The sequence below is a fragment of the Nicotiana attenuata genome, chromosome 3 (assembly GCF_001879085.1).
Source record: "Nicotiana attenuata strain UT chromosome 3, NIATTr2, whole genome shotgun sequence".
NCBI lineage: Eukaryota > Viridiplantae > Streptophyta > Magnoliopsida > Solanales > Solanaceae > Nicotiana > Nicotiana attenuata.
The window spans coordinates 50,456,653-50,465,122 of NC_031991.1; positions in this window are offsets into that span (position 1 = coordinate 50,456,653).

The following is an 8,470-nucleotide window of genomic DNA, read 5'->3' on the forward strand; positions in this document are numbered from 1 at the left end:
TCACTCAAAAGTTTTGGTTGTTTGTGCTATGTCTCAACTTTGTCTCACAACAGAGGGAAGATTGACCCTAGGGCAAAGGGTTGTGTGTTCCTCGGATATGCTCAGCATCAGAAAGGTTACAAGGTTCTGGATTTTGTCACTAAAAGGGTGTTTGTCTCTAGAGATGTTAGGTTTCATGAAGATCAATTCCCTTTTGCCCACTCACCTCACACATCTGATTTTCCTTTCTTCCCTCAAGCTACACTTCCAACAGATACTGTCACACCTCCTTTTATCCCGCCCGAGGGGGTATGGGATAGGAAAGAAAGGAGTTTTTCCAATTTAAGTGACATTATTTGAAAAGGGATTAATTTATTTTAATTTAAAGAGTCGCCACTTGGAATTGAGTTTTGGTATCCCAAGTCACCATTTATTTTAAAATCCCAATTCAAGGAAATTGACTATGATTAAGTCTCCGAAACATAGAAGACCGAGTAAGGAATTCTGTTAACCCAAGAGAAGGTGTTAGGCACTCCCGAGTTCCATGGTTTTAGCACGGTCGCTTAAAAATTTATACTTGGCTTAAATTATTTAATTACGTGTTTTTAAACCTATGTGCATTTACCCTTTTTACCGCTTTTAATTGCTTGATTGTTTATAATTATGGAATTATCTCGAAACGGGTCACGCGTACATGTACTCGTTTGTTTGGTGTGTCAAAGTCATGTCACGCGTACGTGTATACAACTAATAACACTTTATTATTATTAAGATTGTTTTGCCCAAAGTTGCGCGAACGCATACTTCGGTTTAAATTTTAGAAAAACCACAATTATGTCACGCGAACGTATACATAATCGCGCTAAATTAATTAAAAGAAGAGCATAAGCATTTGATAGCGGACGGCTATAACTCATTTAGAACCATATCGTGTGATGTTTCAATTTTGTTTGGAATTATTAGCGACGTGAATGATAAAAGGACACACAGTGAGCAAAACTTTATACGAAACCCTTCGTATAAACTTAGACCATTGTCATATTCCATTTGTAAATTTGCAACAAACAATGGCAAAAGCATATACGTACTATTTTTTGTTAGGATCACTGTAATTACTTGTATTGATATTAATGATACTCTTTCTTTATTAATTGATGTAGTAATGGAACTAGGTGTTTTTAGGTGTATCAAGGTTCAGGACATATCATATTATGAGTTTCACGTGCAATTCGGAAAAGAAATATTGAGGATATGTATTCGGAGTTTGGTTCCGTTATCATTGTCCACAGTATCCTTATTTCTTGTCTAATAATAGAAGGCCCTCAACTTAAACCCGGGTACCAACTAACCAAAGATAGGAAAATACTTTATGTGAACTAAACACAGTGGTGCAAAATCTATAACAACAAAGAAAACAGGTCCTAAACAATAGTAGCATAACATAAAGAAAATAGCGAAGCAATTTAACATAAAAGCAAACTGGCCAAGTAGTTTACAGATGTGTCTCTCGTTTCTTGAATTATGTAACTGAATAGCTTCAATGATAGTTCCTTATTTGTAAAATGAAGATATGACAATTAGTATCAGTATGCTTCTCTTTCTTTGTACAAAAAAAAATTATTATTACCTAAGGTCCACTTAAGTTTTAATATGCATAAACAGAATATCAAACTTTATATATCAATGAAAATAAGGTGAGAATTATATTATTACTATTATTATTATAATTATTATTATTATTATTATTATTGTTATTATTATTATTATTTATGATTTAGCAAGCAAACCAAACACTCAACATACATTTCGGAAGATTTATGCAAAGAAACAGTTAAAAGCTTTTAATTAGACCCATTAAAGTAACAATTAAAACAGTAAAATAAAGAGAAGAAGACCTTTGTATAGATGGATAAAACTGAAAATTTGCAACTTGATCGGGATAACAAAGCAACAATCGTCATATTGAGACGCCAAAATTGCGAACCGGAATCTCGAACTCTTGAACCGCAGACCTCGACTTCTCAACCTCAAACCGATCGCCAACTAAACTCACTTCTGCTTCACGTGCTTCTTTCCCAATTCAAACTTAGACAAAGAAAATTATATTTGAAGTGAGATCTATAAGCTAGAAAAATGGGAATTTATTTTTATTTTACTTTTATGGATTAATGATGGAGTAGTTGCCGTATCTTCTCTTGTGTATCTGCATGTGTGTGTCCTCATATATATATAGATGTGTGGGTTATTATGTGTAGATGTGTGGAGGGAGTGGGAAATTATTGTGAGGTGTGTGATGTGAGTGGGGGAAGAACGTGAAAGGTGGGGAAACTTAAGGATTGGGTACGTGATTAGTGGGGAAGTTTGTAAATCAAACTTTACCTATTTTTGACATATTTTAACTTCATTATGTTTTGTCTTTTTTTTTAAAGATAAGGTAAATTATAAAACTGATAATATTGATAGAACACTTTTTACACCAAGAAAAATATATATCAGAAAACTACATATTTACATATAATTTAAATAATACTCAAAATATCATAGCTTACTTATAAAAAAACTAATTAAACAAACTAATTTTTTTTTATTTTTCTATTTTCTCTTTACAAATAAAAACAAAATATTCTATAAAATAGAATTTGGGTGTGGTCAAAAATTAGGTGTTCACAGCATGCCCCTCTTTGCTTGAAAACATGAAGAGTTTTCAGGCAAAGAAAATGAACACGGTGACTGATTTTTGACCTCCCCATTATTTAAAAAGAGAAAGAAGATAAAAGAAAAATATGTGACCTAGCTTTGGTTTTAGGCAGCCTACATATCCCGGGTTGTAAGGGAATCAGGTCACGTGTAGTTCAAGTGAAAGAAGAGTGATGGAGTATTCTTAGAGGGAGAGTCGAGTGAAGTTCCGTCGAGGTTCCGATCCGCGGTTCCTACTATTACATCAAAATGAAAAGAAAATTACATACTCTTGAAATCTAAGAGTTACAAAACTCCTATCTAAATGCCATCTGGAGTCTTGTCTTGATTCTTGACTTGCTTCTCCCAGTGACTTTGGACTGAAACTTGATGCTCTCGATGCAACAGACTATGAAATATTCTCGCAGGCTTGTTTCTTGATCAGATGATGGGAAGAAGGATCTTGACCATATGTCTCTGCATACATTATGTCCAAGCTGGTTGCTGCTAGTATTGAGATCAAACATTCCATTTTCTCCGGCAAGAGCTGGAATCTTATTTTTTGCACATCCAATCCATGCTTTGTAGAAAACCTACAAGCCAACACAAACAAGCAAAACGAACAAAAATTTCTGCCCCAGTTTGCACTAGGAAATTTTTGTGAGTTATTGAAAACACATTAAACTATCATTGCTATTGCAGAATAAAGAATTGAAAAAGATAATTTTTTTTAAAAATAATAGGGAATGTTATACCCTGTGTTAACAAGAAGGAGGCAACCAGGGTGTGCAGTACCCTGTGTTGACGATAAGATGAGGCCCGTGGCACTCTGAGATTCTACTAGGGGATGTGGTACCCTATGTAGGTAGAAAGTAATGCGACCAAGGGATGTAGTACCATGTGTTGGCAATAAGATGAGGCTCGTGGAACTCTAAAATGCAACTAGGGGATGTCGTACCCTATGTTTGCAACAAGAAGTGCAACCAGGGGATGTAGTACCCTGTGTTGGAAATAAGATGAGGCTCGTGGCACTCTGAAATGCTACTAGGGGATGTCGTACCCTATGTAGAAAATAATGCAACCAGGGGATGTAGTACCCTGTGTTGGAAATAAGATGAGGCTCGTGGCACTCTGAAATGCAACTAGGGGATGTCGTACCCTATGTTTGCAACAAGAAGTAAGGCAACCAGGGGATGTAGTACCCTGTGTTGGAAATAAGATGAGGCTCGTGGCACTTTGGGATGCTACTAGGAATGTCGTACCCTATGTAGAAAATAATGCAACCAGTGGATGTAGTACCCTGTGTTGGAAATAAGATGAGGCTCGTGGCACTCTGAGATGCTACTAGGGAATGTCGTACCCTATGTAGAAAATAATGCAACAAGGGGATATAGTACCTTGTGTTGGCGGAAAATAATGCGACCAGGGGATATAGTACCCTGTGTTGAAGATAGGGTATTGGTTCCCTATAATGAAACTAAAAATAAAATAATTACATGTATATTGAAAAAAAAATCAAGGATTTGAGAACTTCACCGGGTGGTGTTCGTCTTTTCTGGAACTGTTTCCTAAAATTGTTCTGTTCCTGTTCTGAACAAAGAAAGATTCGTTAGTTTTAAAATGGTGGCCGGTTTGTGGCCTTGATTATTTCAGTCTCTTGATCTCGGCTCATCTTTTTTAATGATTTCAATTGCAATTGGTTATTTCTTGAATACCAATTTCATTTCTGACCCCAGAGAACCTTTGACTTTCCCAAACTTTACCATGGCGGTACTTAACCTTTTTCAACTTTATTTTGCCTTTGTGGGCATTTCACTTTTGACTTCTTTCAAAGTTATTCATTTCAAAGCATCGGCTAATCATGGACAGTCGGGGTCGACTTGATGCCTTTGTCGAGGCTGGGCGCCTTTTGAATATATCAGCTCGCTTCAAACGAGAACCCTGTAAATCGGTCTTGCCATCTTTTCTTTGCCTTATTTTTGGAACAAAGTTAGACCGAAAGGGATTCAAAGAAAAAAAAACAAACAAACAATACAATAGAGAATGAGTTTATAACAAGAGGTGTCCCTTTCAGGGAACAGAAATACGGACTTATATGGGAGTACATGCAGACTTTAATAAACATGACATGCCTTTTGGACTGGATGCCTGATCTGTATAAACCGTCCGATTCTCAAAAACTCATCACAAATTTTGACTTGAAACCGCGAAACCTTGCTCATGATTGTGTTAATGCCATGGTTGTGTGAATCCTCTTTTCGATCAACAGTGCCCTTTGTGGGTTTTCACTAGCTGATCTCTCTCATTTCTCTTCTTGCCATCGTCTTATAGTGCCCTTTGCGAGTTTTCACTAATAAGACTCTCTCATTTTTATTTTCTCTACTCACCATCGCCCTACAGTGCCAATGAGGGTTTTCACCAATAGGACTCTCTCATTTTATTTCTCTTATTTGGTTGCATCTGATCCAAGTAACAGTATCCTCCAATTCTTGAACATTCTAGTTGATTGATCGGAAGGACTTGAAAGGGATTTGGGTAAAAAGAATTTGGACTGAATTACAACTTTGAAACCTTTCAGGCAAAACCATTACCGAAACATTATAATATCTGCTCCAGTTTCACATTTTGGGGAATTTGGATTTTTATTTTGGTGTGACTGAACCTCAAAGAGAGGTTGCCTACGTATCCTTTCGGAATCAAGTCGAACGTAGTTCAGGAAACTTTGTTTTTGATATTCTTTTGTTTTTCTTTTTCATTTTTGTTTTTTTTTCATTTTTGTTTTCTTTTGCTCTTTTTTTTTCCTTTCTTTTTCTTTTTTTTTTTTGTTTTTTTTTCTTTTCTTTGTCATTTTGTAATAACTTCCAGGTTCCAAAGAGGGTAATCAAAGATAGGAAACCGGCTCAAAGGGTTTGCAAAAAGGTTAATGGTGTTTGGGTAGTGAGAAAGAAAGCCTTCGTCATCCCAATCAAAGAATGTTAACACCGAGTAGTGAGTCAAACATAGTACCTTCTGATTGCATCTGATTTGACTGTTGTCTCGGGGACATTTCCTTCGATGCCTCCCAAATACAACGCTCCATTTGGCAATACTCTTGTTACAATGTATGGACCTTTGCAATTTGGAGCAAAATTTTCCTTAGCCTTTTCATGGTGCAGGAGAATATGTCTCAGGACGAGTTGCCCCACTTCAAATTTCTTGGGACGTACTTTTTGTTGTAAGGATGGGTCATTCTTTGTTGTACAACTGCCCATGGTAGCCTTCGGCCAATCACTTTCCATCAATCAAAGACAATATTTCAATCGGGTCTTGACTGAATCTTCATCAGCGATCTCGGCTTCAACAATGATCCGAAGAGAGGGAATCTCATTTTCGGTTCAATTCTTTGTTTATTTTCTTACAAGCCTTATCTTCAACACATTATGCTTCTTGGTTCATTATTTCGAAATCTGACAGCGTTTTAGGATCCGGGCATGAAGTCCGCAAGCATGTCATGTTATTAAAATCTGCATTTACAGAACTGAAAAGAGAATAAGAAAGGTGACAAGATTAAGAAAAGAGACATTCGTGGATGATGAAATATTGATTTCATTTATTTGAAAATTTAAAAAAAATAGAAGGGTTTACATCAGAATGTAAGACAGTAAAGTAAAAACATTCGGATGACACACTGAAATAACTCGAAAGGCAGAAAAAATAGCAAGACCGGCTACCGAGACTCCCGTCTGATAGGGAAAGTTTCTGGGTTGGCGCCCGTTTTTTTTTTTTGTTTCTCTTCTGCTGCGGCAATGACTACTATGGCTTTCAATGCTGGATCAAATTCCCCATAAACAAACCATCCTGAGCAGGCATGTCCTATTGCTCAAATCTAGTAAGGTAAACCCCACATTTGCCTTCAATTTTTTGTTTTTCACCGTCAACTTGCCTACTTGCCTTTTCGTGACCTTGGATCAACAACAGTGGTGCTTGTTCCATTTGTTGAGAAGATGTTTTTACTTCCGAGGGATCTTGGATTGTTTGCGTGACTCGCCATTGCAAACCAACAAACCGACCACCTTTAATTAGCTTTTATTTCAAAACAACAAGCATGTTAAAATAAACACTCTTTCTCTTTTTTTTTTCTTTTTTTTTTTCAAAATGATTTGATCGAACCTGATATGGGTTGCCTACGTATCATGTGGAGACATGAATCAGATCTTGTGTAGTTCGGGGAGATCAAGAATAAAATAAATAAACTAACTCTTATTTTTTTTACTTTTTTTTTTTAAATAAAAAAAAAATCTAATCGTAAAAGCTCCTAACAAGGGAAACATTTTTGAACATTGAATTCTCTATCTCTTTTTTTATTTAAAATTTTTGAAAGAAAGACCTTTAAAAAGAAAGAAAAATATTTTTGAATTTTTATTTTTGGTAATTTTCGATAAAAAGGAAAGTTTTTTTTTTGGATTTCAATTTTTTTTTTAATTTTTGGGAGAAAGACTTCTAAAGAAGGTGGAAATATTTTTGGATTTTTAATTTGACGTCTTAAAGAAAGACTTCTAAAGAAGGAATTAAAGAAGAATATTTTTTGGATTTTTGAAAATTGGGGGCTGGAACCGATGAGGTTTGCCTACGTATCTCACATCCGGTGAGAATCAGACCCGCGTAGTTTGTAAGTATTTCAGGAATAAGATGACACTTTTTGAAAAATTCAGGCTTATTTTGTAATAATCTTTTTGGGGTAAATACTGAGATTTTTCAAAAACTGGGTAAAATTTCCTCTCCTATTTTCTCACTTCTAGTTTTACCTCAATTTTTTTATATTTTTATTTTATTTTATTATTTTTTAAAAGCCGGTCAACATGCACAAGCCGAATCAAACATAATGCACAAGTAGCACATAAGATGCATCAGGATGGTCTTGCAATTCTCGGGTACACCTGTCCTAGACGGACCCAACCCCTGTGTTGAGTCCCCAAAGTCAAATGCACATGATGCAAACAAACGTTCCTACTAGGGATCCGGCATGAGGTTATGTTATTCTAGGTTTAAATCCTGGGGGAGTGTTTTAGACCTGGCTTACCCAAGCGGACAGCTCGAGCCGAGGTGGGGGCAACGTACCGGGAGCACGAAAGTCTACCCGGCCTAGTTACTTGACCCAACCTCGTTCTAATTGGTATGACTTCTAACAGAAAAGTGGGCCACGCGTACGTGTACACCATAAATTCAGAAGACTCAGAAGGGAGGCGTAAGAAGACAGTTTAATACAATTCAAATAATATCAAAGCGGTAAATAAGCGGCAATTAACACATTAGGCCAAAAAACACAGTAATGACATCCAATTAATAAAGCCAAGTATAGATCACATTATAAGCTCGAATTCTTATTATCCCCAGTAGAGTCGCCAGAGCTGTCACACCTCCTTTTTACCACCCGAGGGATGATAGGAAAGAAAAGGAGTTTTTCCAATTTACTTGACATTAGTTGAAAAGGGATTAATTTATTTTAATTCAAAGAGTCGCCACTTGGAATTGAGTTTTGGTGTCCCAAGTCACCATTTATTTTAAAATCCCAATTCAAGGAAATTGACTCTGATTAAGTCTGCGAAACACAGAAGACCGAGTAAGGAATTCTGTTAACCCAGGAGAAGGTGTTAGGCACTCCCGAGTTCCATGGTTTTAGCACGGTCGCTTAAAAATTTATACTTGGCTTAAATTATTTAATTACGTGTTTTTAAACCTATGTGCATTTACCCTTTTAACGTCTATTAATTGTCTTGTAATTATTCATAATTAAAGTAATTGAGTTACGCGTACGTATACTCTTTCTTTTTGGTGT